The sequence below is a fragment of the Hylobates moloch genome, unplaced genomic scaffold (genome assembly GCF_009828535.3).
Source record: "Hylobates moloch isolate HMO894 unplaced genomic scaffold, HMol_V3 SCAFFOLD_1, whole genome shotgun sequence".
In the NCBI taxonomy this organism is placed as follows: domain Eukaryota; kingdom Metazoa; phylum Chordata; class Mammalia; order Primates; family Hylobatidae; genus Hylobates; species Hylobates moloch.
Window position 1 is genome coordinate 190,304,765 of NW_026652276.1, and position 9,540 is coordinate 190,314,304.

The window sequence follows — 9,540 nt, forward strand, 5'->3', positions numbered from 1 at the left end:
TTATATACATCTATAATTTTATATATAATTATATATGTATATAATTTTATATATAATTATATACATATATATTGCAGTTTCTTTATCCACTCGTTGATTGATGGGCATTTGGGCTGGTTCCATAGTTTTGCAGTTGCGACTTGTGCTGCTGTAAACGTGTGTGCAAGTATCTTTTTTGTATAATGACTTCTTTTCCTCTGGGTACATATCCAGTAGTGGGATTGCTGGACTTAAAAAAGAACTACCATTTGATCCAGCAATCCCACTTTTGCCCATTTTAAACAGATTGATTTTTTAATATAGAGTTGCTTGAGCTTCTTACAAATTCTGTTTAAGTCTTCATCAGATGAGCAGTTTGCAAGTATTTTCTCTCATTCTGAGAGTTGTCTCTTTGCTTTGTTAATTTTATCCTTTGCTGTGCGGAAACATTTGAATTTGATGTGATCCCAGTTGCCCATTTGTGTTTTGATTTTCTGTGCTTGTGGGATATTACTCAAGAAATTTTTGCCCAGACCAAGGCGTGGAGAGATTCTCCAATGTTTTCTTGAAGTAGTTTCATAGTTTGAGGTCTTAGACTTAAGTCTTTAATGCATTTTGCTTTGATGTTTTATATATAGTAAGAGATAGGGGTCTGGTTTCATTCTTCTGCCTATGGCTATCCAGTTTTCTCAGCATCATTTAGTGAAGAAACTGTCCTTTCCCTGATGTATGGTTTTGGCACCTTTATCAAAAATTAGTTCACTGTAGATGTACAGAATTATTTCTAGGTTCTCTATTTTATTCCACTGTTTTATGTGCCTGTTTTTATGCCAGTACCATGCCGTTTTGGTTACTACAGCTCTGTAGTATAATTTCAAGTCAAGTAATGTGATTCTTCTGGTTTTGTTATTTTTGCTTAGGACAGCTTTGGCTATTCTGGGTCTTTTGTGGTTCTATACAAATTTTAGATTGTTTTTCTGTTGCTGTGAAGAATGTCATTGGTATTTTAATAGGGATTGTATTGAATCTGTAGATTGCTTTAGGTAGTGTGGATATTTAAACAATATTGAGTCTTCAAATCCATGAACATGAAATTTTTTTTGGTGTCCTCTTCAATTCTTTGCCTTAATGTTTTATAGTTTTCATTGCAGAGATCTTTCTTTGATTTAATTTACTCCTAAGAATTTTATTTTATCTGTATCTATTGTAAAAGGTAATACTTTCTTGATTTCCTTTTCAGATTGTTTACTGCTGGCATATAGAAATGCTACTGATTTTTGTACATTGATTTTGCATCTTATAACTTGACTAAATTTCTTCATCTGTTCTAATGCTTTTCTGGTAGAGTTTTTAGGTTTTTCTAAATATAAGATCATATCATCTGCAAACAGAAATACAATGTATTATTTTTTTCCAGTTTGGATACCCTTTATTTCTTTCTCTTGTCTGATTGCTCTAGCTGTTATTGGATGAGGGTGTCTAGGTTCTTGGCATTTTGAACAAAGAATTGGAAAAAATGCACAAATAAAACAAAGAATGAAGCAACAAAACAGTGATTTATTGAAAATGAAAGCACCCTTTACTCCCTGAGCAAGCTGCTCAAGGGACCTGATTACACAATTTTCTGGGGTTTCAATACCCTCTAGAGGTTTCCCATTAGTTACTTGGTGTATGCCCTATGTAAATGAAGAGGATAAAGTCAAGTTACAAAGTCATTTACTCCTTATCAGCTCTATGTGAATGGAGAGGATGAAGTTACGAAGTGTAGAGAGGATGTTACTCAGTGTGTGTGGCTTATGTAAATGGAGAGGATGAAGTGAAGTTACAAAGCCATTCACATTCCTGTCATTGCTGAAGCGTTTCCATTTGATTTAGTTCTAGGAAGTCAGCAAAAATTGGCCTTCTGTTCCCTGCCTCTAGATCCTATTCTCCTGCCTCATAGCTAGAACTTCCAGCGCTATGTTGAATAACAGTGGTGAAAATGGGCATTCTTGTTGTTTTCCAGGTGTAAGAAGAAAAGCATTCAGATTTTCCCTATTTAGTAATATGGGCTATGGGTCTGTCATATACAGCTTTAATTATGTTGAAGTATGTTCCTTCTATACTCAGTTTTTTGAGGGTTTTTATCATGAAAGGATGTTGAATTTTAACAAATGTTTTTTCAGCAGGAATTGAAATGAACATATGATTTTTGTTCTTCATCCTATTGATTTGCTCTTTTACATTGATTGATTTGCATATGTTGAACCATCCTTTGATCCCTAGGATAAATCCCACCTGGTCATGATGAGTGATCTTTTGTTATTGTGTTATTGAATTCATTTCTCTAGCAATTTGTTATAACTGCTTTATATATCTGGGTGCCCTAGTGTTGGTACATATGTATTGTTATATCCTCTTGTTGAATTGACTCCTTTGTCACTGTATAATGTGTTTATCTGTTATAGTGAGAGAAAGGACTAGCTGGATTTCCTAGGCCAACTAAGAATCCCTAAGCCTAGCTGGGAAGGTGACCGCATCCACCTTTAAACACAGGGCTTGCAACTTAGCTCACACACCAACCAATCAGGTAGTAAAGAGAGCTCACTAAAATGCTAATTAGGCAAAAACAAAAGGTAAAGAAATAGCCAATCATCTATCGCCTGAGAGCACAGGGGGAGGGACAACAATCGGGATATAAACCCAGGCATTTGAGCTGGCAATGGCTACCCTCTTTGGGTCTCCTCCCTTTGTATGGGAAGTCTGTTTTCACTCTGTTAAATCTTGCAACTGCACAGTCTTCTGGTCCGTGTTTGTTATGGCTGGAGCTGAGCTTTTGCTTGCTGTCCACCACTGCTGTTTGCCGAGGTCGCAGACTCGCCGCTGACTTCCACCCCTCTGAATCTGGCAGGGTGTCCACTGTGCTCCTGATCCAGCAAGGCGCCCATTGCCGCTCTGGATTGGGCTAAAGGATTGCTATCTTTTCTGCACAGCTAAGTGCCCAGGTTCGTCCTAATTGAGCTGAACACTAGTTGCTGGGTTCCACGTTCTCTTCCATGACCCAAGGCTTCTAATAGAACTGTAACACTCACTGCATGGCCCAAGATTCCATTCCTTGGAATCTGTGGGGCCAAGAACCCCAGGTCAGAGAACAAGAGGCTTGCTGCCATCTTGGAAGTGGTCCACCACCATCTTGAGAGCTCTGGGAGCGAGGACCGCCCGGTAACAATAGTTTTATCTCGAGGTCTATTTTGTCTAGTATAAATATAACCATTCCTGCTTTTTCTTGGTTTTCATTTGCATGGAATATCTTTTCCCATCCCTTTATTTTCAGTCTATGTGTGTCTTTATTGGTGATGTGTGTTTCTTGTAGGCAGAAATCACTTAGTCTTGTATTTTTTAATCCATTCAGCCATTCTGTGTTTGTTTATTTGTTTGTTTGAGATGTAGTTTTGTTCTTGTCACCCAGGCTGGAGTGCAATGGCATGATCTTGGCTCACAGCAATCTGTGCCTCTTGGATTAAATTGATTCTCTTGCCTCAGCTTCCTAAGTATCTGAGATTACAGGTGCCTGCCATCACACACAGCTAATTTTTGTATTTTCAGTAGATACATGATTTCACCATGTTGGCCAGGCTGGTCTCAAACTCCTGACCTCAGGTGATATGCCCATTCCAAAGTGCTGGGATTACAGGCATGAGCCACTGCACCTGGCCCATTCTGTGATTTTTGATTGTAGAGTTTAGTCCATTTACATTTATTTACAGCCATTTACATTCAGTATTTTTATTGATAAATAAAGACTTACTCCTGCCTTTTTATTTTCTGCTTGTTTTGTTGTTTTCTCTTCCTTCTTTTCTCCCTTTCAGTCTTCCTTTTAGTGAAGGTAACTTTTCATTGGTCGTAGCCTTTAATTTCTTGCTTTTTATTTTGTGTACATCCATTGTATATTTTTGATTTGATATTACCATGAGGCTTACAAATACTATCTTATAACCCATTATTTTAAGCAGATAACAACTTAAAACTGCTTACATAAAGAAACACACAAACTAAGAAGCAAAAAGAAAACGAATAAAAACTCTGTAATTTAACATTGTCCCCCTGCTTTTTAACTTTTCATTGTTTCTATTTATCTCTTATTTTACTGTCTATGGATTGAAAAGTTATTGTAGTTATTCTTTTTGATTAGTTCATCTTTGATTCTTTCTATTTAACATATAACTAGTTTACCCACCAAAGTTACAGTGTTATAATATTCTGCTTTTTCTGTGTGCTTACAATTATCAGTGGGTTTTATACCTTCAGATGACTTCTAATTATTTATTCACGTGCTTTTCTTTCTGATTCAAGTACTCACATTAGCATTTTTATAGGATAGGTCTGGTGTTGATGAAATTCCTCACTTTTTGTTTATTTGGGGAACTATTTCTTCTTCATGTTTGAAGTATATTTTCACAGGATATACTATTCTAGGGTAAAAGGTTTTTCTCTTCAGCACTTTAAATATGTCCTGCCACTCTGTCCTGGTCTGTAGAGTTTCCGCTGAAAAGTCTGCTGCCAGACATACAGGAGTTTCACTATATGTAATGTGTTTCTTCTCTCTTGGTGTTTTTAAGGTCCTTTCTTTACTCTTAATCTTTGGGAGTTTGATTATTTAATGCGTTGAGGTAGTCTTCTTTGGGTTAAATCTGTTTGGTGTTCTATAATCTTCTTGTACTTGGATATTAATACTTTTTTTAGGCTTAGGAAGTTCTCTGTTATTATTCCTTTGAATAAACTTTCTACCACTATCTCTGTCTCTTTAATGCTAGTAACTTCCTCTTTAATGCTAGTAACTCTAAAATTTGACTTTTTGAGGCTATTTTCTAAATACTGTAAATGTGCTTTATTCTTTTTCTTCCTTGTTTTCCTTTTTCTCCCTTGCCTGTGTATTTTGAAAGAGCCTATATTCAAGCTCAGTAGTTCTGTTTGATCCATTCTGCAATTATGAGACTCTGATGCATTTATCAGTTTGTCAATTATATTTTTCAGCTCTAGAATTTCTATTTGATTTGTTTTAATTATTTCAATCTCTTTGATAAATATATCTGGTAGAATGCTGAGGTCCTTCTCCATGTTATTTTGAATTTCTTTGAGTTTCCTCAAAACAGCTACTTTGAATTCTCTATCTGAAATGTCACATAACTCTATTTCTCTAAGATTGGTCCCTGGTGACTTATTTAGTTGATCTGGTGAGCTCATATTTTTCTGGATGGTCTTGATGTTTGTTGAGTGTCATTGGTGTCTGGGCATTAAAGAGTGGGGTATTTACTATAGTCTTCACAGTCTGGGCTTGTTTATAGCAATCCTTGGGAAGGCTTTCCAGGTATTCAAAAGGACTGGAGTGTTTTGATCTAAGCCATATCTGCATTAAGGGCCACCCCAAGCCCAGTTACATTGTAGTTCTTATAGACTCATAGAAGTACCACCTTGATGGTCTTAGATATGATGTGGAAGAATTATTTAAATTACCAGGCAGTGACTCTTGTTCTCTTTCCTAACTTTCTCCCAAACAAATTGAGTCTCTCTCTTTGTGATGAGCCACCTGGAGCTGGGAGTGGAGTGATACAAGTATCCCTGAGGCCACCACCACTGGGACTCCTCTGGGTCAGACCTGAAGCCAGCACAGCATCGGGTCTCACCCAAGGCTGCTATAACCGTGACCTGGCCACTGTGTATGTTCATTCAAGTCTCTAGGGCTCCACAATAAGAAGGAGATTAAACCAGCCAGGCTTGTGTCCTTCTCTTCAAGGCGATGAGTTCCTCCAGGACTTAGGTCAGTCCAGAGATGGCTTCTAGGAGCCAGGGACTGGAGGCAGAAACTTAGATATCTACCTGATATTCTCTTCTACTGCAGCTTAGCTGACATTCAAACCATGAAACACAGCCTTTTTCACTCTTCCCTCCCCTTTCCACAAGCAGAGCAGCCTCACCCCATGGCCACCATCACCACAGGCCAATGGGGAGCACTGCCAGGGTACCAGTGATGTTCACTTAAGACCCAAAGACTCTTCAATCAGCATTTGGTGAATGCTGACAGGCCTGGGACTCACCCTTCCACACAGTGGAATCTCCTCTGGCCCAGGGGAGGCCCAGAAATGCTGTCCAAGAACAGAGGCCAGTGATCAGAGACCCAAAGGTCCTGCTTGGTGCTCTACTTCACTGCGACCAAGCTGGTACCGATGGTGCCAGACAAAACACCATTTTTTTCCCTGTGCTTTTCTTAAGCAGAAGGAGACTTTCCCCATTGCCATTACAGCTGGGAATTTGCTGAGTCTCACCTTAAGCTGGCAAGTCTCAGAGTCTCAACCAAGGCCCATGATGTACTACCTGGGTATTGCTGCTGGTTATTCAGGGCCCAAAGGTTCTTCCGTCAGCATGTGATGGAACCTGTCAGGACTGGGTCCTTCCCTTCAAGGAAGTGGATTCCCTTCTGGCCCAGGGTGTCTCTAGAAATGTCATCTGGGAGCTAGGGCATCGACCTCTTGACTCTGCCCAGTGCCCTATTCTACTGTGGCTGAGCTGGTAACCCAGATGCAAGACAAAGTCATCTTTCCTACTCCCTCTCCTTTCCTCAAGTGGAAGGAGAAGGTGTCTTTTGGAGCGGAAACCTGTGCTGCCTGGGGTTGGAGAATTGGGGGCACAAGCACCACCTTAGTCGCCCTATTGTCTGAGTAAGTCACATGTCCCCCAAGTCCACTGGCTGTGAGCAAGGTTCAGCACTAGGGCTTGCCTATGATTTGCAGTCTTTGTGCCTTAGATTGCCTTTTAAGTTTATTTGGAACCCCAGATCACTTTAGCCCACAGTGCTCAGGGTCGCAGGAACTCAATTTTTGACCACTAGGATGGGTGATTCCCTCTGACTAGAGCTGGTCAAAATGCTCCTGCTGTGGGCAAGTGTCAGCTGAGTTCAGTCCTTTCTGGCTTTCTGCTGTGACAGGGCAGCACTGAGTTAATGTCGGGTCTGATAATCACTGTGCTGTCCTTCCCACAAAATGCAGATTATCTGCACCACATGGCTGCTGTTGGGGGATGAGGGAGGGGTGGCATTGGAAATTCAAGCCTGTCTTTCCTGATCTCTTCAGTGCCAGTTTCAGCAATATGAAGATAAAACCAGGTACTGTTAGTTAGTGCTTACCTGATTTTTGTTCTTATGAAGGTGCTTGTTTTGTCAAATGTGGTATTCCTGCAGGAAGGACCATTGGTAGATCCTGCTATTCAACTGTGTTGCTGTGGCTCCTTATTAGATTATTATTATTTTTTGCTTTTACCTCTTCATGCCTTACCTTCTACTACCTATGAATTTACTCGTATTTTAATTATATTATCTTTATAAATTGGATACTTAGCTAATACATTTTCATTCTCTTGTTTTCTAATAGAATTATTTAATCTGCTAATTTCCTGTAAGAAATATTTTAATGTAATCGTTTTATTATTGTTGTATAATGCATGTATTCTGGCTTCTTATGATTTATACTGGGACCTATAATTATTTGAAACATTATTTCAAAGTTTCTCTAACATATTTCTCTCTTATTCCTTGTTTAGAAAATCTAGATTTAGTAATTTTGGTTAGAGAATAAGAGCTACATAGTTATCCGTTCTTTGGTATTTTGGTAATTTATTTGTATCTTAGTACATAATTATATTTTACACGTTTCATTTATTTTTATAGTAGATATATACTCTTTCATTATAAGACTTCAATTAATATTTGGATGATATTAATGAATGAATGGTTACATGGATAAATGAATGCATAAGCTACATGTCATAGAAATAAAAAAATTCAGAGTTAAAATGGCAAATAGGTAATTGTTATCCTGTCAATTTTTAAAAAATTGTTTGTTTTTATGTTTTGTTTGGTTCTAATTGATTTTAACATGTAAACTTGATATTCTAAGCATGAGATGTCTCTCAGATATCAAAGTGTAGATAATATGTAGGCAAAGGGTCTATAAATATGGAATTCAAGAGTAAAACTGGATTAAAATATAAAGTTAAGCATCATTAGCCTATTAATAGCAGGACTCAATGAAATAATATATAGTTTATATAAGGTCTTAATCAATATTTTTAAATGATTTATTAATTGGTAGTATGTGGGGTGTTCTGAAAAGAAAAATGAAGAAGACTTTCAACTAAGCTCTGAAACTGCCCAATATTAGGAGTCAGGTGGAAAAGGAGAAGGCTGTGCAGAAAATTAAGAATGAGTGTTGACATGAAAAGAGAAAAACCACAAAAAAAGGGAGAATGTAAGCAAGAGAAGAGGGAAAGGTGTTTCTAAAAGGATTGAATCCTGAATTACAGAATTCTTCTAAGATGTTAAATTTTTAAAAAGACTGAAATACTTCTTATTAAGGCGCACTTGATTCCTCAGTAGTGATTGCTTTATTTGCCTACTGTACATCCTAAAACCCCGTTGACAATAAATCGTCTAAATGTGTGTCTATATACCTGGAGGAGATTTTTCTAACCATGATGTGACCTCTAATTACTGCTGTAGAATAATAAGACAAACAAGCTATCAGAAAAATCTTTAGCTGCAACTTCACTAATCAAGTTTCAGAGCAGTAACTTCAGAGCAGTGGGAGAATTTATTCTTCTATGAAATATAACACTAAAGGAAGAAACCTGGCCATGACCATTTGCAAATAAAGACATATATCAAACGCATGTAGGATGAATGTCAGGAAGAAGAACACCTGTTTGGTACGTGTGCACTATCTAATTAGAAAAATCAACTGCTGTTGAAAATGTCATATTTGAAAAATGTTTTTAAAATTCTACAGACAAACGCAAATTTAGGGGAAAAAGCAAAAAGTCATTTTAAGTATTTCTGAAATGTATTAAATGGTAAGCGCTTTGAAAAGTTAGGTCTGGGCCGGGCGCGGTGGCTCACGCCTGTAATCCCAGCACTTTGGGAGGCCGAGGCAGGTGGATCACGAGGTCATGAGATCGCGACCACGGTGAAACCCCGTCTCTACTAAAAATACAAAAAAAATTAGCAGGGCGCTGTGGTGGGCACCTGTAGTCCCAGCTACTCGGGAGGCTGAGGCAGGAGAATGGTGTGAACCCGGGAGGCGGAGCTTGCAGCGAGCCGAGATTGCGCCACTGCACTCCAGCCTGGGCGACAGAGCAAGACTCTGTCTTAAAAAAAAAAAAAAAAAAAAAAAGAAAAGTTAGGTCTGTGTGTTTGTATATTTATAGATATATTTTTATGTCTGAGTATTAAGATTTTCAAGTGTTAGAGAGTTGACAGAACGTGAATGCTTCTGAGAGCAATAGGAATTGAAAAAGGGATGGTAAAAAAGTACAAAAATACTTTTATTTGGACAGGTTCTCTATAATTGGAGAGTAATTATAGACTCAACATTTAGAAGTGTAAACATGCGTCCTTTTATTAAGTTATAAGTTTTACATATACATTTTACGCATATATATGTGTGTTTTATACGTGTATGTACATATACCTACGTTTATATATGTATATATAAATGTGTATTATATATGTATATATAAATGTGTATTATATAT